The sequence below is a fragment of the Odocoileus virginianus genome, chromosome 7 (genome assembly GCF_023699985.2).
Source record: "Odocoileus virginianus isolate 20LAN1187 ecotype Illinois chromosome 7, Ovbor_1.2, whole genome shotgun sequence".
Taxonomy (NCBI): domain Eukaryota; kingdom Metazoa; phylum Chordata; class Mammalia; order Artiodactyla; family Cervidae; genus Odocoileus; species Odocoileus virginianus.
Window position 1 is genome coordinate 33,941,927 of NC_069680.1, and position 23,617 is coordinate 33,965,543.

The 23,617-nt window shown below is 45.8% G+C and overlaps 2 long non-coding RNA genes across 6 annotated transcripts in view; both read left to right on the forward strand.

Annotated features, from left to right (window-relative positions):
* LOC139036015 (uncharacterized) overlaps positions 1 to 23,617 on the forward strand; it is a 168,462-nt gene that overhangs the window by 11,576 nt on the left and 133,269 nt on the right. The window lies entirely within an intron of this gene.
* On the forward strand, positions 1,168 to 21,994 carry LOC110140484 (uncharacterized). Of its 3 annotated transcripts, none has more exons than XR_011488698.1 (4): positions 1,168 to 2,378; positions 14,245 to 14,429; positions 15,325 to 15,562; positions 20,247 to 21,994. It is a non-coding gene; the product is annotated as an uncharacterized lncRNA (long non-coding RNA). The 3 variants fall into 3 exon arrangements; XR_011488699.1 differs by lacking the exon at positions 20,247 to 21,994 and adding an exon at positions 14,970 to 15,016 and having other exon boundaries at positions 15,325 to 16,517; XR_011488697.1 differs by lacking the exon at positions 20,247 to 21,994 and having other exon boundaries at positions 15,325 to 16,517.

A 23,617-nucleotide genomic window follows, 5' to 3' on the forward strand; every position in this document is an offset into this window, starting at 1 on the left:
CCTTAACCACTGTATCATCAGGGAAGTAACTTTCCTGGCCTTCTTAATAGCCTTTGATCCAACCCCTTCTCAGCACAGTCAGCTGCTCCTGCTTCAGCTCAGGCAGTAATCATTTCTCACTGTGGCAACTGGAACAGCCTCAGACAGGGTCCCCTGTGGCCCGTGGCCCTGTGCTCCAACACAGGGCCTGGGTGTGTCTTGGGTGTCCTGGGTGTCTTGCCCTCTCTCACTCATGTGGCGAGAGTTCTGTGGTTGGAAGTAACAGAGACCTATTCTAGTAACTTAAACAGAAGAAGATGCATAGGAGGGGTGTGGGTTTGCCCATGGGATGGAAGGGAGGGCTCGCGGAGCAGGCCTGGAGCAGGCAGATGTCCAGGGTCTCAATGGAGAGAATTAATCACTGCTCTCTACTTTACTTTTGCAAATCAAATGTTCACCACAGTTGCCAACTTTCAGAGAGTGTCTGGGGGAGGGAGTGGAGCATGGCTGAAGGCACCCAGGGCCCTGAGAGAAGGATCTGGGAGTAAAGAATGAGGTGATGAGTGTATCTTTGGGAGTAAAATAAAATCAAAGCTCAGAGGGCCATGCAAATCAGTCATCACTTCGAAGAAGAAGAAGAAGGGAGGCAGGGAGGAAGAGGGAGGGACGGAGGAAGGACAGGGAAGAGAGAGGGGAGACAAAGAAGGCAAAAAGATAAATGCAAAAGAAAGGGAATAGGGGGAGGAGAGTGGAGAAAAGAGGATCTCCGAGACTTGAGACAGGGGTCAGAACCCAGGAAACCAGCCAGGTGTCAGAGATTTGAGGCTGGGAGGTGGCTCCTGGGGAAATTCCTTGAGCTGCAGAAATGGGCCTCTGGAGCTCTGGGTGGGGTATTTGGGGCCTCAGGGGTGGTTAGGAAGAGATTGTCTAAGGCCACCTGCCGGAGGCCATGCTGGGCATAAGTAGGGCAGGAGGTGAGTCACAGCCCTGTCCTCAGTGCCCACAGGGAAGCAGGACCCCGAGATCAGCTGAGAGAGTAACCAGGGACAGGAGAGGATGCAAACAGCTAAGTCTTGGAGCATGAGGCTGTCGTTGGTCCTCGGCAAGGTGGGTGTCCCCTGACCTCCTCACAGAGGAGAGCGATCAGATTTAGAGATCAAGAGCCATCATCAGCACCACACAGTGGCGCCCCTGGGATCTGGAATCTGGATGCAGGGTGTCTGCTCCCACAGCCCATGTGCTCTCCTCTGCATCTCACCTGCAGCCTCACCTGCAGCCTACCTGAGACCCAGGGAGGCGAACAGCGTGACTTCTTGGTTAAGGGGTGTTTGTGCTAGGCAGGGGTGCACTGCACAAAGGCAGCTATCCCTACCCCACTCAGATGCACCCGGGCTCCTTCTCAGATGTTCCTTCTCTGCAGTTAAGTGCGCAACATGGAAAATGGTGGGGGCATCCCTAACTCCGCCAAGCTGGCCTTTCAATGTCACCAGGCTGCTCCCTCCCAAGTTTCAGTACATTTTCCAGCTGTTGATTGCTCCAGGGCTTGCAGGAGTGGGTCCTGTGACCTGGCTGTTTTCTCAACCCAGCAGGATCACAAGGGCTTGTTTTGTTTTTCTGCTGCTGCTAGGAACTCAAACCTTGCTGTGGGGCATCTTATTTTGCCTTCCAAGCACACTTGTTTTCTCCCGTCCCCAGGCCTGCTTCCACTCTCATACCTTTCAGTATGCCATCTGGAAATCCTTGAACCATTCTAAAAGACAAGGGACCTCCTTCCCTGGAATTCGCTGCTTGTTTCCTAATTAGGAGTCAGTGGCTTGAATATAAACGAATCATTAGATCCATTAGAAACGCCAAGTTCAGATGGTTGTGAGTTTTCATTTAGATATTTTCTGCTTCTTGGCCCAGCCCAAACAAGCACTCCAGCATTCCCCAGTTACTTTGTTTCTCATGGTCAGATAGATGACTTTTCTCCTATAATTCATAAATCAGGCCTCACTGGGGTTTCAGTGAATTCTTTGACTATTGCTCTGATTAATCAGGGAATTGTATGCTTTTCTTTCTTTTGGAGTGATCCTTTCTGAGGACCGAATTTTCGTATGTCCTTGAATATAAAAATGAACCTAGACTTGAAGACACAGGGCATGAGCATTCCCGCAGCTGGGGAGGGTCTCCTTTCCCTGCAGGAGAGCTGAAGCTCTGGGGACTAGAGCCAGGAGCAGTCACCCTGGTGGTCATGCACTCACTGGGGGTGGCAATTTGAGCAAAGCCTTTCCACCTGGAAGATGACCATGACCTGCAGTGGGCAGGGCAACAGCAGCAGAAGCAGCAGCAGCAACAACAACAAACAGCAAGACCACGTCACAGGTCCTTGAAGTTACTTGATCAAGCACTCCCTTAATGTAAGTAGATGTTCAAAAACAAGAGCAAGACAACCAACCAGGCAGAACTCCCTCCACACACGGGGTGGACAAAATGTGGGTGAAAATAGGATACAAACGATGACCTCTGTGTCCCTGGAGATGCTGCCACGGTGCGGACTGGTGGAACACACAGCCCCTCTGGGTCAGGGATGACTCCCCCAGCCTGCAGGGTCTCTCTGTGTCCCCGACCCTAGACAACAATTCAGGATCCTTTCTTTCCCCATTCACTAGACCACTGTAAGTGAGATAGAGGAATGGTTATGAACACTTTATGCCATATTTTTACCTTTGTGACATATTACATCATCCATGCCAGTTGAGTCTGAGATTTCTTTGGATCACACGTCCTATGCGTATTGAACAGTGTGAGAAGTTCCATCTTAATAACCCCCTGCAAAGCCCCCTGTGGGGCACACAGGGACAGGAATGTCAGTCCTATTTCCTGATGAAGAAATAAAGGTTCAAATGGGTGATTTGACCTCTCCAAATCACAGATTCCTCCAAGAGCCGAGCCTGTTCTTAAACTTGGATCTTCTGCCTCCAAGTTTAAGGCCATGTCCATTCATTAATCACCAGAAAGAGAGTTAGTCTGAATCTTAGAGTTGATTTTTGAGTCTTTGATCATTGGATACAATGGGAATTATAGCTTCATGGGGAAGGCATGTAGTTCTGTTTTGCTGAATAAGCTGGCCATGTTTCCAGCAGTAACACTGGCTGAGGGACAAGTGGGGGCCAGGTTGAGAGTGGGGGTGGGGAGCTGCCTTTGAGACTATGCCAGTGACCCTTATTATACTTATGCGTATGAGCCCACCCAAAAGAACACTGCCTTCTAGCCACCCTAGTCAGAACCCGCTAAGACGGGGCTTCCTTGGTGGCTCAGCCAGTAAAGAATCTGCCTGCAATGCAGGAGGCCTGGGTTTGATCCCTGGGTGAGGAAGATGCCCTGGCGAAGGAAATGGCTACGCACTCTAGTATGCTTGCTTGGGAAATCCCATGGACAGAGGAACCTGGTGGGCTACAGTTCATGGGCTCAAAACAGTTGCACACAACATAGAAACTAAACCACCAGCCACCAAGACTACTGGTTCCTTAGCACCCAAAGCAGCTTTTCTTGGTGGAATGCAAGCAGTTCCCTGCCTGGGGCCCTGCCAAGGCTTGGCAGAATTAAATGTGACATTCAGTTCCAGATTAAACAAGTTGGAACAGTTTTGCTGAAGGTGTAGATTTTTATTTGTTTTTTTGTTTGTTCACTTACTTACTGAGACCTTACTTTAATGACCTGGTTTTGGATTTCTGCATGAAAGATGCATAAGCACAATGAGTATTATTTTTATAATGGATGTTCATAATGATTATACTAACAATGGCACCTTCTATCTCTTTAAAGTTTGTTTCTTCCTTTTAAGCTTCATGCCAGGAATCTGGGATGGAATTCAGGGTTTCCTAGAACTTCACAGAGTGAAGAGAGTGTCTTAGCTGCTCCCTGAATCCTCTCTATGAAATTCCTACCAAAAGTCCTGCAGCTTGGACTCCCCCAACTCATGAGGAATTTTCTACTTTACAGAGCAGCCCATTTCCCCCTCCAGCTGCGCTGTCTGAATGTCTGTCTTGAACAGATTCAACAGATGTAAAAACTTGAGTGGAAGTGTTATTAGGTTTGTGTTTTCACAAGCCTGTCAAGTGATTCCCAAGCAGGCTAAAGTTTGAGACCCACTTCTCTACAGCACACTGTCTTTCTGATAATAACTGTGATAGTTACTTTTATGTGGCAACTTGGCCGAGCCATGGTACTTAGTTGTTTGGTTAAAAATGAATCTAGATTTTGCTGTGAAAGTTATCTTAATCAGTAGACTTCGGGTAGATAAGACTGTTGTTCAGTCGCTAAGTTGAGTCTGACTCTTTGTGACCCCGTGGGCTGTAGAACACCAGCTTCTTGTCCCCCACTCTCTCCCAGAGTTTGCTCAGATTAATATCCATTAAGTTAGTGATACCATCTAACCATCTCATCCTCTGCCACCCCCTTCTCCTTTTGCCTCCAATCCTTCCCAGTATCTGTCTTTTCTAGTGAGTTGGCTCTTCACATCAGGTGGTCAAAGTTTGGCTTCAGGATCAGTCCTCCCAGTGAATATTCAGGGTTGATTTCATTTAGGATTGACTGGTTTGCTCTCCTTGCTGTCCAAGGGACTCTCAAGAGTCTTCCCCAGCACCACAGTTTCAAAGCATCAGTTCTTTGGCTCTTTGCCTTCTTTATGGTCCAACTCTCACATCTGTACTTGGCTACTAGAAAAACCATAGCTTTGACTATATGGACCTTTGTTGGCAAAGTGATGTCTCTGCTTTTAATATGCTGTTTAGGTTTGTCATAACTTTTCCTCCAAGGAGCAAATGTCTTTGAATTTCATGGCTACAGTCACCATCTGCAGTGATTTTGGAGCCCAAGAAAATCTGTCACTGCTTTCACTTTATTCCCTTCTATTTGCCATGAAGTGATGGGACCTGATGCCATGATCTTAGTTTTTTGAATGTAGAATTTCAAGCCAGCCTTTTCACTCTCCTCTTTCACTTTCACCTAGAGGCTCTTCAGTTCCTCTTCACTTTCTACACTCTTCATAATGTGTGTGGGTCTCATCCAATCACTTGAAGGGCTTACGTCCCCCAGGCTTCCCAGGTGGTGCCAGTGGTGAAGAACCCTCCTGCCAATGCAGGAGACTCAAGAGATGTGGGTTCAATCCCTGGGTTGGGAAGATCCCCTGGAGAAGGGAATGGCAGCCCATTCCAGTATTCACATCTGGAGAATCCCATGGACAGAAGATCCTAGTGGGCTACAGTCCATGGGGTCACAAAGAGTTGGACAAGACTGAAGTGACATGGCACACAGCATGCATGTCCCCTGGGTAGGAAGGAATTCTGCCTCTGGAGCTCAACTGCAGCATGAACTCCTGCCAGAATTTCTCCTCTGCCAGCCTGCCTTGTAAATTTCGAACCTGACAGCACCCACAATCATGTGAACCAATTGCTTAAAAACCCCTTCTCTCCTCCCCTCCTCTGCCCCTTTCCCTTCCCTTCTCTTCCTCTCTCTCATTTTCTCTCTTTGTCCAGCCTATCGGTTCTATTTCTCTGGAGAATCCCAACCAACACAAACTGCGTTAGAATCCACTGTGCAGTCTTTCTCTCTTAGCCCAAACTCGGTGGCAGTCTTCCTCACTGTAAGACTTGGGACAGCCTTTTTATTAGGCAGGAGTTACTACAGGCATGGAATTTAATAGCGATCCAGGATTTAAAATATTAACTAGAAACTTAAACTTTTGTGGGTAGATTTGGCAGAAACCATTTGATTTTGGGTCATTCCTTGGAAGCTTCTTTATTGAAAAAAAAATTCTAGCTTTCAGTGAGGACTTTAAAACCAGATGGATATAAATTGGAATCCCCACCATTACTATTCACTAAACACCTCAGGCAAGTCACTTAACATATGTGAGTCACATTTTCCTCATCAGTGAAACAAGGTTACTAAGGTTATTTTTTTCCTTCTGTGGCTTTAATGAAGCTTCTAGGTAGCATATCCAAAGTGCCAATTTATGTCAAGCTTATGGTTGGCTTTCAGGGTGAGTGGGAGCTATTACACTTTTAGCTTGTTGCTTCTAACAGTGGAGGTAAACTAGAAAGACATTACAGTCGACTGGGAGTTTAGGTATACTGTTCTCTGGTTAATCCTGGATTTATTGAAATGTAATTTATTTCTCTTACCTTGCTGCATTTACTAGAACCTCCAAAGAAATGAGAAGTTATAAGAACAGACATTCTTGTCTTGATCTTGATCTTAGAGGGAAAACATTGAGACTTCCACCACTAATTGTAATACGAACAGTAGGTTTATCAGAGAGATCCTCTATGGATTGAGGAAGTTCCTTCTGTTTCTGGTTTTCTTAGAGGAGTTATGAGGAATGGAAGTTGGACTTTTGAAAATGATTTTACCACATCTATTGAGATGCTTATTTTTTTTGAAATTAAATTTAAAAATATGGTGAATTATATGGATTGGCTTTTTAAATCATAAACTAACCTTGCATTCCTGGAATATACTTCACTTGGTCAGGACGGATTATCTTTTTATGGATTTTAACGGATTTGATTCATTAAAGTGTTGTTTGACTTAAAATTATTTTTTTCTTTCATTTTATTATCTTTCTCTTTTGTATTCATAAGGATATCATTGGTTTGTAGTTTTCTTTTCTTTTTTTTTTATTGTACCATTTTTATTTTATTTTTTTCCATTTATTTTTATTAGTTGGAGGCTAATTACTTTACATCATTGCAGTGGTTTTTGTCATACATTGAAATGAATTAGCCATGGATTTACATGTATTCCCCATCCCAGTCCCCCCTCCCACCTCCCTCTCCACCCGATCCCTCTGGGTCTTCCCAGTGCACCAGACCCGAGCACTTGTCTCATGCACCCAACCTGGGCTGGTGATCTGTTTCACCCTAGATAATATACATGTTTCGATGCTGTTCTCTTGAAACATCCCACCCTCACCTTCTCCCAGAGTCCACAAGTCTGTTCTATACATCTGAGTCTCTTTTTCTGTTTTGCATATAGGGTTATCGTTACCATCTTTCTAAATTCCATATATATGTGTTAGTATACTGTAATGGTCTTTATCTTTCTGGCTTACTTCGCTCTGTATAATGGGCTCCAGTTTCATCCATCTCATTAGAAGTGATTCAAATGAATTCTTTTTAATGGCTGAGTAATATTCCATGGTGTATATGTCCCACAGCTTCCTCATCCATTCGTCTGCTGATGGGCATCTAGGTTGCTTCCATGTCCTGGCTATTATAAACAGAGCTGCGATGAACATTGGGGTGCATGTGTCTCTTTCAGATCTGGTTTCCTCTGTGTGTATGCCCAGAAGTGGGATTGCTGGGTCATATGGCAGTTCTATTTCCAGCTTTTTAAGAAATCTCCACACTGTTTTCCATAGCGGCTGTACTAGTTTGCATTCCCACCAACAGTGTAAGAGGGTTCCCTTTTCTCCACAGCCTCTCCAGCATTTATTGCTTGTAGACTTTTGGATAGCAGCCATCCTGACTGGCATGTAATGGTACCTCATTGTGGTTTTGATTTGCATTTCTCTGATAATGAGTGATGTTGAGCATCTTTTCATGTGTTTTTGTGCCATCTGTATGTCTTCCTTGGAGAAATGTCTGTTTAGTTCTTTGGCCCATTTTTTGATTGGGTCATTTATTTTTCTGGAGTTGAGCTGGAGGAGTTGCTTGTATATTTTTGAGATTAATCCTTTGTCTGTTGCTTCATTTGCTATTATTTTCTCCCAATCTGAGGGCTGTCTTTTCACCTTGCTTATAGTTTCCTTTGTTGTGCAAAAGCTTTTAAGTTTCATTAGGTCCCATTTGTTTATTTTTGCTTTTGTTTCTAAAATTCTGGGATGTGGGTCATAGAGGATCCTGCTGTGATTTAGTTTTCTTTTCTTAAAATGTCCCTGTCTGCATAATACTGGCTTTTTAGAATGACCTGCCTCTTGAGAAACTTATATGCAGGTCAGGAAGCAACAGTTAGAACTGGACATGGAACAACAGACTGGTTCCAAATAGGAAAAGGAGGACGTCAAGGCTGTATAATGTGACCCTGCTTATTTAACTTATATGCAGAGTACATCATGAGAAACGCTGGGCTGGAAGAAGCACAAGCTGGAATCAAGATTGTCAGGAGAAATATCAATAACCTCAGATATGCAGATGACACCACCCTTATGGCAGAAAGTGAAGACGAACTAAAAAGCCTCTTGATGAAAGTGAAACAGGAGTGTGAAAATTTGGCTTAAAGCTCAACATTCAGAAAACTAAGATCATGGCATCTGGTCCCATCACTTCATGGGAAATAGATGGGGAAACAGTGGAAACAGTGTCAGACTTTATTTTTTTGGGCTCCAAAATCACTGCAGATGGTGATTGCAGCCATGAAATTAAAAGACACTTACTCCTTGGAAGGAAAGTTATGACCAACCTAGATAGCATATTAAAAAGCAGAAACATTACTTTGCCAACAAAGGTCCGTCTAGTCAAGGCTATGGTTTTTCCTGTGGTCATGTACGGATGTGAGAGTTGGACTATAAAGAAAGCTGAACACTGAAGAATTGATGCTTTTGATCTGTGATGTTGCAGAAGACTCTTGAGAGTCCCTTGGACTGCAAGGAGATCCAACCAGTCCATCCTAAAGGAGATCAGTCCTGGGTGTTCATTGGAAGGGCTGATGTTGAAGCTGAAACTCCAATACTTTGGCCACCTCATGCGAAGAGTAGACTCATTAGAAAAGGCCCTGATGCTGGGAGGGATTGGGGGGCAGGAGGAGAAGGGTATGGCAGAGGATGAGATGGCTGGATGGCATCACCGACTCGATGGACATGAGTTTGAGTCATCTCCGGGAGTTGGTGATGGACAAGGAGGCCTGGCGTGCTGCCATTCATGGGTTCTCAAAGAGTCGGACACCACTGAGCGACTGAACTGAACTCAACTGAGAATGGGTTGAGACGTGTTTTCTCCTCGGCAGGTCCCAGTTTCAGGCAGCTCTAGGCTTCTGTGCTCTCAGCAGAGGGTGTGATGTGGCTAGTGTCCACTAGAGGGCAGAAGAGGTCCAGTATTATTTGAAGAAACACGGTGGCTTCTCCCCGCTGTGGCTCCTTTCTCTTGATCTTGTTCTTGGCTCCTATTTTGTCACTGCTTTTGAGTTCACTCCTGGTGATTTCTTAGCTTTAAGCTTTGTTGCCTCACAACCTTGCTTCCTGGATGGCTGAGAGGAAGCCCCAGAGCCACTGCCCTGAGGACAGCAGTTTACAGAGCCCCTGGGCCAGGGTGTGAGCTGAGAGGCAGCTGCCTGAGGCCAACCACGGAGGACACGTGGTGTGGAAAGCTGGATTTCCCGTCACTCTCCAGCCTAACTCCTACAGAATGGAATGGGGTTTAAAAACGCGTTTACGGCTTTCACGGCTAAAGTCTGGCTACAGCCTCACGTGGGCTTGGCCGACCAGTGGTTCTCAGGCTCCGTTTCTTCACGCTCATGGTGATGACAAGGTGGAACAGTTACTGTGCTTAGTAAAAAAAAAGTTTGCTTTACTAGACGTTGATGAAATATAGAAAAACGGTTAAGTGCTGTAAACTCATTCTTTATGCAGTCTGTTCAAGGAACTGATATCAGTTGGCTCTTCTTGTTGAAAGTTTTGGAACTTACGTGAGTCATCTGCTGAGTGCAGAGTCAGTCTTCCTGATGTCTGGGAGTGGGCTCCTTCCTGTCACTGCCTTTTCTCCAGGCACAAGGACAGACCCTAGAGGACAAAGGGACGCAGATGCCACTGGTCATTAACTGCATTAACAGAATGCAACCTCACAGAGACCAACTGGCATTTACCCCTCTTGGATCTGAACACCTGCTGGACTCACCTTTCACCTCCTGGAGCCCACCCAGATCAGAGCCAGTGCCGATATGCATTCTTGATCAAACAGTGTGTTGAGAGACACATATTCTCTTATCTCTTTCCCGATATCTATGGCTTCATAACTTCAAAGACTTTTCAACGTTTATTTACTTATTCATTAATGCAAATATATTTATAAACCCTGTGCCGGTATAATGGTGTGCAAAACAGACATCACTGCTGTGTTTATAGAGTTTGACATCAAGCAGGAGGATGGATGCGTGGGAAGTACGGGGCGTGAAACCAGGAGGCCTACCGGTCAGATCAGGCTGAGGTCAGGAAAGGCTCGCTGGAGAAATGAGTGAGAAGCCTGCAGGTGGGGAGCACAGTGTGGGCAGCAGGGAGGAGCCTGGTGTGAGCAGACAGCTCCTGCAGAGGGTGTGTGGAGAGGAGCATGGATGGCCTGCCAATCAGCAGTGCCTGGGATCCTGTGAACTTCTGCTGAGGGACTTTGCTGAGGGAAGCAGAACCGAACCGCTGGAGGCATTTGGAGCAGAGAGAGCTTGCTATGGGCAATTGGGGGCTTTTCAAATCATGGGAGAGACTTGGGGAGTGGAGGTCAATAAGACTACCTTAGGGCATCCAGGACAGATACCCAGCCCATCATCACCAGTGACCCTGGAGCCTGCATCCCGAAACAGGTGTGGTCAGGACACTGGGAGAGCTGAGAGCTGCCTGCCTGTGGGTGTCACCGACTTGGGGCACCCAGAGGGCAATTCTCAGGAGAAGCCGGAGGAGGCAGAGTGGTGCCCATGAAGGCAGTTACAGGACAAGACACACGCCATGTCTCCGCTTCTGCATCAGAACCTAGCTCCTGTGCTCACCGACTGAGTCTAACCTCTACCCAGTGGGCCAGTGAATCTGTGGTTCCAGGCATATCCCTGAGAAGCAGAGGACAGTGTATCAGAGACAAGGAGACCCTGCTGACAACTGACCATCCAGAAAAATCAGTCTGGGAGAAGGAAGTGGCCTTGTCTCCTTTGCCACTAGCCAGCAGTGTATGTATTTCCAGGTCTCAGCTTCCTCCTCTGTACAGTGGGTTGGCAATACTACCTGCTTAATATGTGTCATAAAACAGCAAACAAGGTGAGATAAATTCTCAGCACAGTGCTGGACATGTAGGTTTCAATGATTTCTAGTTATTATTATTTTTGTTAGTGATATTTTTGTTATTAAGAGCACTGAAGAATTGATGCTTGCAAACTGTGGTGTCGGAGAAGACTCTTGAGAGTCGATTGGACTGCAAGGAGATCAAACGAGTGAATGGTAAAGGAAGTCAACCATGAGTATTCATTGGAAAGACTGATGCTGAAGATGACGCTCCAATACTTTGTTTGGCCATCTCATGTGAAGAGCCAACTCACTGGAAAAGACTCTGATGCTGGGAAAGATAGAAGGCAGGAGGAGAAGGGGACGACAGCGGAGGAGATGATTGGATGGCATTACCGACTCAATGGACATGACTTTGAGCAAGCTCCAGGAGATGGTGAAGGGAAGCCTAGTGTGCTGCAGTCCACGGGGTCACAAAGAGTTGGACCCTATTGAGCAATTGAGCAACAACAACAACAAAGACTAATGTGTTTTAAAAAGCTGAGGGATTTCCCTGGCAGTCCAGTGGTTAAGACTTCATCTTCCAATGCAGGGGATGTGGATTCTATTCCTGGCTGGGGAGCTAAGATCCCACATGGTTTTGGCCCCAATACCAAACGGAAAACAGAAACAATATTGTGACAAATTCAATATAGGCTTTTAAAATGGTCCACATGAAATTTAAAACAACAACAAAAAGTTGAAAGCCAGTAAAGATTTTAAAAGCAAAATAGAAATAGGCTCATCTTTTTAAAAAGTTGCAGTAGTTTTAGGGTGTCTCTGGTATTGACAGTCACAAGTACCAAGCTGACTAGCCCTGTGGCCGGGGCACCAGGGTGAGACCCAGAGCATATCCTGTGGGGGGCGCCCAGTTCCCACAGCCCATCATGTGTTTGTGAGTCTCCACATGCTCAAATGGGCCATGTGCGTGATGCATATGGGGTGAGTGGGATTATTTCCCCCCTCTTGGCACAATGAGAATTTGCTTTTCTCCAGGGGCCACTGTTTCTAAAACTCTGCCCAGTGGAGTTCAAACCGTGTAGTATGGTTAGTCTCTGAACTGTTTCAAAGGTTGCTCTGGTTTACTTCTTTCTGCACCTAGTGGGTTGAGTGAGGCCACAGGAGCCTCAGAACTGGATTTGTGTGCCTAGTTTGGCAGATGGGGAATTATTTTGGAGAAACAGCTGCTGAACCAGGGCGGAGACGGGTGGACCCCTGAACAGGGCAGATATGGAGTCAAGGCTGAGCCTGATGAGCAGGGGTCCAAAGGCAAGGTTCATGGGCCCAATGGGGAGGTTTTAGTTAAAAAACTAAAAAGGAACCAGCTCCCAGGGGCCCAACTACAAAGAAATGAAAGACTCAGATAACTGAAGGCTCCGGATTCAGTCTGGATTGTGGCTGCTGGTGGGTTTGTAGGTCCTGGGGTTCTGAACCTGCAGGAGAAAGGTCTGGAATTCCTGCCTTACGATGGGAAAGATGCTGCTCTAAACCCTGATCTGTTGTGACCAGTTAACCCCCGCACCAACTCTAGGAATCAGGTGCTGTCATTATCACCAGCTACAAAGGAAGAGACTGAGGTTCAGAGAGGTTAAGGTGCTTGTCTCAGGTCACACAGCTGGTGAGCTGGATGGCTGGCATCCTAGTCCCCTGGTTCTGGAGGATGCATTGGGCACCATGCTTCCCCGCAGACATGTTTGGGCACTTTCCAATCTGTGTGCTCTAAAGCTCATCCTGAGGGCAGCGCTATCAAAGGCCCATCTGTGGAATCTATGGGCCTTCAAGCCATTCATTAATCATAAAGGATAATCAGCCGGGAGAGAAGGCAAGGTTGTTCTGCAGGAAAGAAAGTGCCTAAGACAGGGACACATATAGCTCAGTACAGATGTGCTGAGTGTGTGCATGAGTGTGAGTGTATGTGAGCACACACTTGTGTCTGCAAAGCACCAACACTGTCAAAGGCTGGAAGCTAAGAATGCAAACATACCAGAGATCTTCCTGACAAATCCAGTTTTTTTCTGTGCATTCATTTGTTCTTTATCATTTACTTCAGACAGTATTGGCCCTGAGAGAATGAGTTTAGAAATGAAGCCTCTGTGTTCTGTAATTTTACTGGCATTTAGTAAAAGCAGGCAGAAACAGACACACACACACACAAAGCGTCAGAGATAAAGGCAAGTGGAATCACAGAACTTCACATCAAACTTGCAAAATACCTGAATGACTTTTCCTGTTAATAAGCTCAACAGTGTCTTCCTGAATCATCCATGTGTTGGGCCGGCTCCTGGTTCCAAGCCTTTGCTTCCTTATCTGCTCCTCATAGATGTATTGAGGGCCAGTGAAAGAGCAGGTGTGACCATTTAGTGGGCTTTGGGATCCTTGGAAGGCCATGTCAACTCACTTTACCCTCTGTGATTCCCCAACCAGCACCTGGCTCTGTGTGTGTGTGTGTGTGTGTGTGTGTGTGTGTGTGTGTGTGCGCGCGCGAGAGAGAGAGAGAGAGAGAGAGAGAGAGAGAGAGAGAGAGAGAGAGAGAGAGAGAGAGATTTTCCAGGACACTGTGAGAAGCCTGAATGCACTATAATATAGGGCACAGTCTCTTAGTTGTGTCTGTTTCTTTGCAACCCTATAGACTATAGCCCACTAGGCTTCTCTGTCCAAGGGATTCTCCAGGCAAGAATACTGGAGTGGGTGGCCATGCCTTCCTCCAGGGGATCTTCCAGACCCAGGGATCGAACTCACATCTCTTGCATCTTCTGCATTGGGAGGCAGATTCTTTACCACTGGTGCCACCTGGGAAGCCCCATGTATGTACAGGCACCTTGCTAGTTATCTCCAAGTTAAGAGTGGTTCACACATTCTGCTATCGTTTATCCTTGGGACTCCTATTCTGAGGAAAGATTTATTCAGCTTGCATTTATAACCTTATTGCAGAATGTTGCCAAGGGCATCTGAGATGATGTGAACAAAAAGCACAAAGGGCAGCCTCTCCCTGCCACTTCCTGCCAGCCACCAGGAAGGGAGGGAGAGCCCAGAGAGAGATTGGCAAGCCCTTGCTACTCTGATCTTTGATCTGTTGCCCCAAGTTTAGCCAGTCCTGGACTGTGACTTTAGTTCCTATGGTCTGAATGGGTCCCTTGGCCCCTAGAAAGACAGTGGGCAGGACCAGTCTCCTTGGAGTGTCCATGTAGCAGGTACTGGGCAATGGCATAGCCTGAACATGTCAAACTGAACATAACATAATCTGATCACTGAATTTCATTTTATAGATGAGCAAACTGGGACCTAGCCATCACGACTTCCACTCTGGAGTGGGTAAAATGTTACCATAAAGTGGCAGAGATGAAGGTCACTGCAGTCCAGTCTCACCACATGCAAGAGCTGGGGAGCTTTCCATTGTACCCCATCTCTGCCCTCTGGGCATCAAGGATGTATCCTTTGTCTCAAGGAACTGGTGAGAGTGGGGAAAGATGCTTGGGGGTTGGGACAGTCTGGGTGGGGAGCTGCAAAGCCCCCGTGGATTGGTGGAATCAAGTCTGCATGCAGCATGGGCACCGCTGCCCCTGGGTGGACCTCACATGTCAGCAGTGAAAACAGCAGCTGGCTTAGCTTTTCAACCCAGGTGATGTCTGATCAGTGGCTCCCCGGTGCTGGGTGGAAGGTTCAATACTGACCCTTTGTGACCTTCTCCCCTAGCCCCCCTCCTCCTTCCTTGTAGTCCAAGTGCTGATGCTCATCTGTTCTCCCTGGATCTAGACCGGCCTCTTTCTTCTCTCTAATCTGTTGTTATGGGAAGAAAGTTATCCCTCAGGGAAGTCCTCTTTAGAGGCCTGAATTGTCTTAGCAGGACTGGACTCTTGAAAATCAGCTTTTTGTCTTTTCTCATTACTGTCTGATATGTGAGTTTTGAGACAGTTTAGGAGGGCAACAAACTGAATATTGACTATTTGATTTTCTTGTGTTCCTGCTACACTGGTCCTGGTTCTCCTCCCAGCAAGGCAGACTGGAGGAAGGGCAGCTACAAAAAATGATGGAGAATAGGTACACAAAAGTAACATTTCTATCTTACTTACATAGCATCTTACTTCTCCTTTTACTTCATCCTTCCTTCTCCGAAGGAAGAGGCCTGTGTCTGTTAGCTGGCTGACCAGCCCCTTTGGGAAGTGGGTTTGCAGCCATCTCCCTGCAGACAGTGGTGTGAACTCAGTGTAATGAACTCTACCTCATGATTCATCTGGTTCTTCCCATTGTTTCCAGGGATGTGTTAATAAGACAACATAGGCTGATGATAGCTCTGTAAAAACCTCAGGAAGAATCCTCACAATCTACCCATAACCTCTGATTCACAGATAGTAAAGTCCCCAGAAGGCAGTGTGGTGGAGTGGGGATGGTGCCCGCCCGAGGAGCTGCCAGCCTGCCTTGACGCCTCCCTACCCAGACTCCGGAGCCATGCAGACTGCACAGTGTTTAAGCTTCAGTGTCTTCCTATGGAATATTCTGTAATGACCTATTGGGAATAGACTCTAGAAGAGAGGACATGTGTGTAACTGACTCACTTTGCTATATAGCAGAAACTAACACAATATGGTAAATCAAGTCTACTTCAATAAAAATTAACTAAAAAATACATTTACTACAGAAGTAAAACAGAAATACACCCCTCTGTTTTGAAGATTGGTGAAGTGAAAGCGTTAGTCTCTCAGTTGTGTCTGACTCTTTGTGACTCTATGGACTGTAGCCCTCCAGGCTCCTCTGTCCATGGGATTCTCCAGGAAAGAACGCTGAAGTGGGTTGCCATTTCCTTCTCCAGGGGATCTTTCTGACCCAGAGATAGAGCTCAAGTCTCTCACTTGGCAGGCAGATTTCTTTACTGACAGAGCTATCAGGGAAGCCCCTGTATTGTAGATTAACTCAATACAAAAGTATATACAGTCAAATGTGAAAAGCATTTTCTTACACTTATACGCAGTTACAAATGTCATGTTTTGTATAAATACTATTATACGATTGTATTTTTCAGAAACATTGTTTTATAACTAAAAGTGTCTTAGAGATTTTTATAGGTCTTCTACTTTTTAAAGGCTCTCAAATCTTCCCTAGTGTGTCTGTAGTACACACTAAATTAAAATATATTTAATCTCTTCCTTATCAATAGACATTTTGGCTGTTCATATTTTTCTTGTTCTTACACTGCATGCTCAGTTGCTCCAGTTGCATCTGACTCTTTGTGACCCACTAGACTGTAGCACGCCAGGATCCATTCTCCATGTGCACTGTGTAGATATCTTTGTCTGCGTAAGGAAGTATTTCTTGTGGTATCTGACACAAGTATGTGACGAGAAGTAAAAGTAGTTTACTTTTAAACATTTAAAATGTTGGGTGATAGCAACAAAACATGTATAAGAATATTTGATTCTCTGCATTCTTGCCAACACTTAACTAAACATCAAACAACTCGTTAAATCTTGTTAATTGGGTATGCAGAATGTCTCATTTGAATATGTATTATTTCCATTTGTAGAATAAACATCATTTTATTTTATTTTATTATTATTTTTATTTATTTATTTTTTTTTGCAAGCAAGTAGTCCCTTTTATTTTTTTTATTTTTATTTTATTTAATTTTTTTTTTCTCCATTTATTTTTATTAGTTGGAGGCTAATTACTTTACAACATTGCAGTGGTTTTTGTCATACATTGAAATGAATTAGCCATGGATTTACATGTATTCCCCATCCCGGTCCCCCCTCCCACCTCCCTCTCCACCCCATCCCTCTGGGTCTTTCCAGTGCGCCAGGCCTGAGCACTTGTCTCATGCATCCAACCTGGGCTGGTGATCTGTTTCACCCTAGATATACATGTTTCGATGCTGTTCTCTTGAAACATCCCACCCTCGCCTTCTCCCAGAGTCCACAAGTCTGTTCTATACATCTGAGTCTCTTTTTCTGTTTTGCATATAGGGTTATCGTTACCATCTTTCTAAATTCCATATATATGTGTTAGTATACTGTAATGGTCTTTATCTTTCTGGCTTACTTCACTCTGTATAATGGGCTCCAGTTTCATCCATCTCATTAGAACTGATTCACATGAATTCTTTTTAATGGCTGAGTAATATTCCGTGGTGTATATGTCCCACAGCTTCCTCATCCATTCGTCTGCTGATGGGCATCTAGGTTGCTTCCATGTCCTGGCTATTATAAACAGTGCTGCGATGAACATTGGGGTGCATGTGTCTCTTTCAGATCTGGTTTCCTCAGTGTGTATGCCTAGAAGTGGTATTGCTGGGTCATATGGCAGATCTATTTCCAGCTTTTTAAGGAATCTCCACACTGTTTTCCATAGTGGCTGTACTAGTTTGCATTCCCACCAACAGTGTAAGAGGGTTCCCTTTTCTCCACACCCTCTCCAGCATTTATTGCTTGTAGACTTTTGGATAGCAGCCATCCTGACTGGCGTGTAATGGTACCTCACTGTGGTTTTGATTTGCATTTCTCTGATAATGAGTGATGTTGAGCATCTTTTCATGTGTTTGTTATCTATCTGTATGTCTTCTTTGGAGAAATGTCTGTTTAGTTTTTTGGCCCATTTTTGATTGGGTCATTTATTTTTCTGGAATTGAGCTGGAGGAGTTGCTTGTATATTTTTGAGATTAATCCTTTGTCTGTTGCTTCGTTTGCTATTATTTTCTCCCAATCTGAGGGCTGTCTTTTCACCTTGCTTATAGTTTCCTTTGTTGTGCAAAAGCTTTTAAGTTTCATTAGGTCCCATTTGTTTATTTTTGCTTTTGTTTCTAAAAGTCTGGGATGTGGGTCATAGAGGATCCTGCTGTGATTTATGTCGGAGAGTGTTTTGCCTATGTTCTCCTCTAGGAGTTTTATAGTTTCTGGTCTTACATTTAGATCTTTAATCCATTTTGAGTTTATTTTTGTGTATGGTGTTAGAAAGTGTTCTAGTTTCATTCTTTTACAGGTGGTTGACCAGTTTTCCCAGCACCACTTGTTAAAGAGGTTGTCTTTTTTCCATTGTATATCCTTGCCTCCTTTGTCGAAGATAAGGTGACCATAGGTTCATGGATTTATCTCTGGGCTTTCTATTCTGTTCCATTGATCTATATTTCTGTCTTTGTGCCCGTACCATACTGTCTTGATGACTGTGGCTTTGTAGTATAGTCTGAAGTCAGGCAGGTTGATTCCTCCACGTCCATTCTTCTTTCTCAAGGTTACTTTGGCTATTCGAGGTTTTTTGTATTTCCATACAAACTGTGAACTTGTTTGTTCTAGTTCTGTGAAAAATACCGTTGGTAGCTTGATAGGGATTGCATTGAATCCATAGATTGCTTTGGGTAGTATAGCCATTTTGACAATAATGATTCTTCCAATCCATGAACACGGTATATTTCTCCATCTGTTTGTGTCCTCTTTGATTTCTTTCATCAGTGTTTTATAGTTTTCTATGTATAGGTCTTTTGTTTCTTTAGGTAGATATACTCCTAAGTATTTTATTCTTTTTGTTGCAATGGTGAATGGTATTGTTTCCTTAATTTCTCTTTCTGTTCTCTCATTGTTAGTGTATAGGAATGCAAGAGATTTCTGTGTGTTAATTTTATATCCTGCAACTTTACTGTATTCATTGATTAGCTCTAGTAATTTTCTGGTAGAGTCTTTAGGGTTTTCTATGTAGAGGATCATGTCATCTGCAAACAGAGAGAGTTTCACTTCTTTTCCTATCTGGATTCCTTTTACTTCTTTTTCTGCCCTGATTGCTGTGGCCAACACTTCCAAAACTATGTTGAATAGTAGTGGTGAGAGTGGGCACCCTTGTCTTGTTCCTGATTTCAGGGGAAATGCTTTCAATTTTTCACCATTGAGGGTGATGCTTGCTGTGGGTTTGTCATATATAGCTTTTATTATGTTGAGGTATGTTCGTTCTATTCCTGCTTTCTGGAGAGTTTTAATCATAAATGGATGTTGAATTTTGTCAAAGGCTTTTTCTGCATCTATTGAGATAATCATATGGTTTTTATCTTTCAATTTGTTAATGTGGTGTATCACATTGATTGATTTGCAGATATTAAAGAATCCTTGCATTCCTGGGATAAAGCCCACTTGGTCATGGTGTATGATTTTTTTTAATATGTTGTTGGATTCTGTTTGCTAGAATTTTGTTAAGGATTTTTGCATCTATGTTCATCAGTGATATTGGCCTGTAGTTCTCTTTTTTTGTGGCATCTTTCTCTGGTTTTGGAATTAGGGTGATGGTGGCCTCATAGAATGAGTTTGGAAGTTTACCTTCTTCTGCAATTTTCTGGAAGAGTTTGAGTAAGATAGGTGTTAGCTCTTCCCTAAATTTTTGGTAGAATTCAGCTGTGAAGCCATCTGGTCCTGGGCTTTTGTTTGCTGGAAGATTTCTGATTACAGTTTCGATTTCCTTGCTTGTGATGGGTTTGTTAAGATCTTCTATTTTCTATTTAGTAAAAAAAATAACTTTGCTCTGCTGTGTTTACAGGATTGTTTTAAGAATCCAATCATTACAGATGAATGGGTCTTGGTACACAGAACAACACTGGGCCACTTGCTCTTTTATTCACTATCTCCTGGCCACAGTTGAAAGACTGGGGGCCTCCTTTCCCTTTCCAGGGCATCTCCCTCTCCACGTAGCTCTCTCTCCTGCCTACAGGGGGCAGTACGCCCCCTTGGATCCATCCCAGGAGCAACCTGAGGCACAGGCCGGTTCTGGGCTGAGGCTGAGCTCAGAACGCTAGTTAATTAGCTGAACAATTTGCAGTCTTGCTCAGCAAAGCCACCCTGGGGGAGCGCGGAGTGTGACTCACATTCCAGCTTCTCATAAAGGAGAATGTTTTGAGAGTCATCCTAGCGCTGCAGCCCGGGGTCACATAATCCAGACACTTGGCTTCTCTTCCTTCCCTAGCATTCCTTCAGACTTTTCTCTTTATCCCCCTCCCCACCCCCACGCACCAATGGGCTTAGTCAGAGTGGCAGATCAAGAGTCCATCAGAATAAAGGCTCCTCTGTGTCCACAAGGACCCATGTCAGGCTTCCTTGCAGCAAGCAGTCCTGGGTGGACCCAGGGTCTTTCTTACAGACCTGTGAATAGCAGCACCCAAAGGGCCTGGCAGAGCATCTCTTGTCTGATGGCTCTGTTTGTAAAGGGGTCAAGGTGCCCAGAAGGAAGGGAGTGGGTAACAGATGTGTCTTGGTGACCTGTCGAGTGCAAGCTTTGTGTGAGAATCATGTAATTTCCTCAACAGCCCTGGAGAAGGGAAGTCCTGCACATCGCAGAGAAGAGGGAAATGGACCTCAGAAAGGAGATATGGCTGCCTGTGACCACGCAGCTTCAAGAAGAGACGTCTCTGCTGGCTCATGAGTTTATTCTTTGGATAAACCTAGGATGTTTATCTAGGACCAAGAAGCAACAGAAAAGGCATTAGTGGTTATGAACCCACCTGCCAATGCAGGAGACACAAGAGATGCAGGTTTGATCCCTGGGTCCAGAAGATCCCCCCGGGCAGCGGGAGGGACAGGAGCCTGGTCGGCTACAGTCCATAGGGTCACAAAGAGCCGGACATGACTGAGTGGGCACAAGAAGCGGTGGAAAGAGCCAGCTTGGCTTCAGAGACTGTCTGTCCCTCTGGGGCTATCATCAAGGTGGAGAAAGTCATGCTGTCTCCTGTGTGGGATCATGAAGAAGAGAGAGATTCCCACATACAAGATATCTCCTTCCACAAAGTGCTCAGGAAATGTGTTCATGATTCTCCGGATTTCACCATTCCCTTTTCATTCACAGGCAGGTTCTTCTGATTCTGACTTTGAATCCTCAGCCCCAGCCTGTCTTCCCAGCCCAGAGCTGGTGCCAGCAGGGCCCCCATGGCCTTGGCCAATCTGACAAGGTCCTGACCGTTTGGCCACAGGACTAGTTCCAGTGGGCCAGGAAAGATGGGTGGCTGCCTGGTGATGCCTATGGTGTGGGAGGACTCAAGGAAGGAGGTCTCTTGCAGATGCCACCCCTGCAGATGCGGAAGCATCGCTGAGCCCTCCGGGACATCTGTGCTGCTGACTATCTCCTTGGCTTGAGCAAGTTTTTCCCCTGGGGAAACAGTGTCCGCTGGTAACATGGTTATCTCAAGGCTGAAAGACAGATAGCTCCAATGTTTTTCAGGAGGCTCCTGGTCCCATGAAGATCATGGCAGTGACTGGCTGAGCAGAGGCATTGCCAAATCCCACGTGTCTCAGCTGGGGTGCAGACTCATTCAGGGTCCACCCCAAACAAGGTGCTTTTCACGTCGCAGCTGCCCAATAAAAGGGAGCCTGCATGAGTGTCTCTTGAAACAAAGACTCTGTAGAGTTGGAAGGGACCTGGGAGGGATCTAGTCTAGTTTTTGATGGAACTTTGCTGTTGTTGTCTAGTAGTTCAGTTGGGTCTGACTTTTTTGGGACCCCGTGTACTGTGTAGCTCTCCAGGTTCCTCTGTCCTTGGGATTTCCCAGGCAAGAATACTGGAGTGGGTTGCCACCTGCTTCTCCAGGGGATATTCCTGACCCAGAGATCGAACCTGCATCTCTTGCACTGGTTCTTTACCACTGAGCCACCTGGAAAACCCCAATGGAACTTTAGGCATCAGACTGACAGGGCATGCCTGGGGCAAAGGGAGCTCTCCGTTTACCTCCCAGAGAGACACTGGCCTCCTTTTAACTTGTATGCATTCATTCATTCAGTTTTTAATGTTATTGGTGGAACTCAAGATGAAATCACAAACTGGAAATAGTTTAAAGAGCAAAACCAGGCATGGACCCTGACCTTGAAGAAGGTAATTAGTAATTAGAAGGCTGAGAGGCCATCTTAGACCACATACGGCCTCCTGGGCCCTGGGAAGGATTTGGGTCTGTAGCTTAAAAATAATGGGAAATTTAAAAAGGGATTTTTTGGTAGGGGGTGAGTGACGCAATCAGGTTTGGTTTTTTTTTTTAATTTAATTAAAAAAAATTTACTTATTTATTTGGCTTTGCCAGGCAGCTTGTGGTACCTGGGGTCTTTTTTAGTTGCGGCATGCAAACTCTTAGTTGTGACATGTGGGATCTAGTTCCCTGACCACAGATCAAACCTGGGACCCCTGCACTGGGAGCATGGAATCTTAGCCACTGGACCATCAGAGAAGTCCCACTAATTTTTTTTTTTTTTAAGTGAATGAATTGGAGCAGGTCAGGAAGGGAAGCCTGGGGAATATTGCAGTGATCCAGGCAAGGAGGATGACAGCTGTGAATGAAATGAATGGTGTGGGTGAAAATGGAAGGAGTAGGAAGATGTAAGGGATGTTTGCTGTTGTTGTTCAGTCACCCAGTCGTGTCCAGCTCTTTGCGACACCATCGACTGCAGCACGCCAAAGCCTCCCTGTCCTTCACCATCTCCCAGAGTTTGCTCAAGTTCATGTTCATTGCATTGGTGATGCGTCCAGCCATCTCATCCTCTGACGCCCTCTTCTCCTTGTTCAGGAGGCTAAAAACACAAACCTGCTCCTGCTAGAGGATTTAGTCAACCAACTGCTAGTCATCAACTCAGAGAAGTGAATGCTGGCCCTGGGATCATCCATTCACACCTCCTCAGGGTACAGGAGCTAGACCTACAGGTCCAAGGGTGAGAGGCCTTGTCCGAGGCACACAGCAAATTAGATGCAGAGCCTGGTGTAAGCCATGGGGACCACATGGTATTCTCACATCCATGCCCATCCATGGACCAGGTATGTCCTCAGGGCTGTGGGCTTGCACCAGGGAGGAGAGGGGAGGAATGCTGTCTCCAGCCCCCAAGGCCATTGAAGAGCTGGGGTTTTTCAATGATGAAGGGGTCTGGGGACAGGAGGAAGAAGAGAGGAGGGGGACAGGAGTGGGGGTCTCCATTCAGTTCCTCTCCTGTGGTCACTGTGCCTTCAACGCGTGCTTCAGTCAAGGATATGGAAGGCAGCAGGGCAGGGAATCCGAGAACAACAGGCATTTGATGCCTCTGGGGGCAGGACAGATAATGAGATGCAGGGCTGCGCCCGATCCTGAGCCACGAGGTGGTGTTGGCAGTCCAGCCTGCTTCTCTTTGTGGCATTGAGGGCTGACTTAAAGGTCAGGAGGCCAGACTGCAGTCCCTTCCTTCCAGCTCCTTGGACATCGGACCCTCTCGTGTGAATTCTCCTGGCTGCCCCCTCCCTCTGGGCTCTCCTCCCCGCTCCACGACAGTCTTCTGCCACATCCCCTTCAATGGCTCCATTGTGGCAGCAGCTGCAGCCCTGGGGGTTCTGTCTCCCTCCTTCCCTCCCCCAGGCCCCCCTGGGAGGAGCCTGGTCCCTTGGGTGGAGAGCTGGGCAGCTTCTTCCTGTGTTCTCTGCCTCTAGGTACTGATCTCAGGGTTTCTGGTCTCCCCTTCCCATTTAGGGCAGGCGCTGCAAGTGACCCTGTTCCCTCTCCTGTCTTTTCTGGGAGGATGCTGTGAGTGAGGCAGGAAATCTGGTCCTGCAGCAGGTGAACACATGGGGCCACCAGGATCCACCTTCTCCCCCTTCACAAAAGCTTCTTGCCTGTGCAACCTTGGCTTTTTTGCAGGATCCACGGCAGAGGGAATATGATAGGCTTTGAGGAAGAGT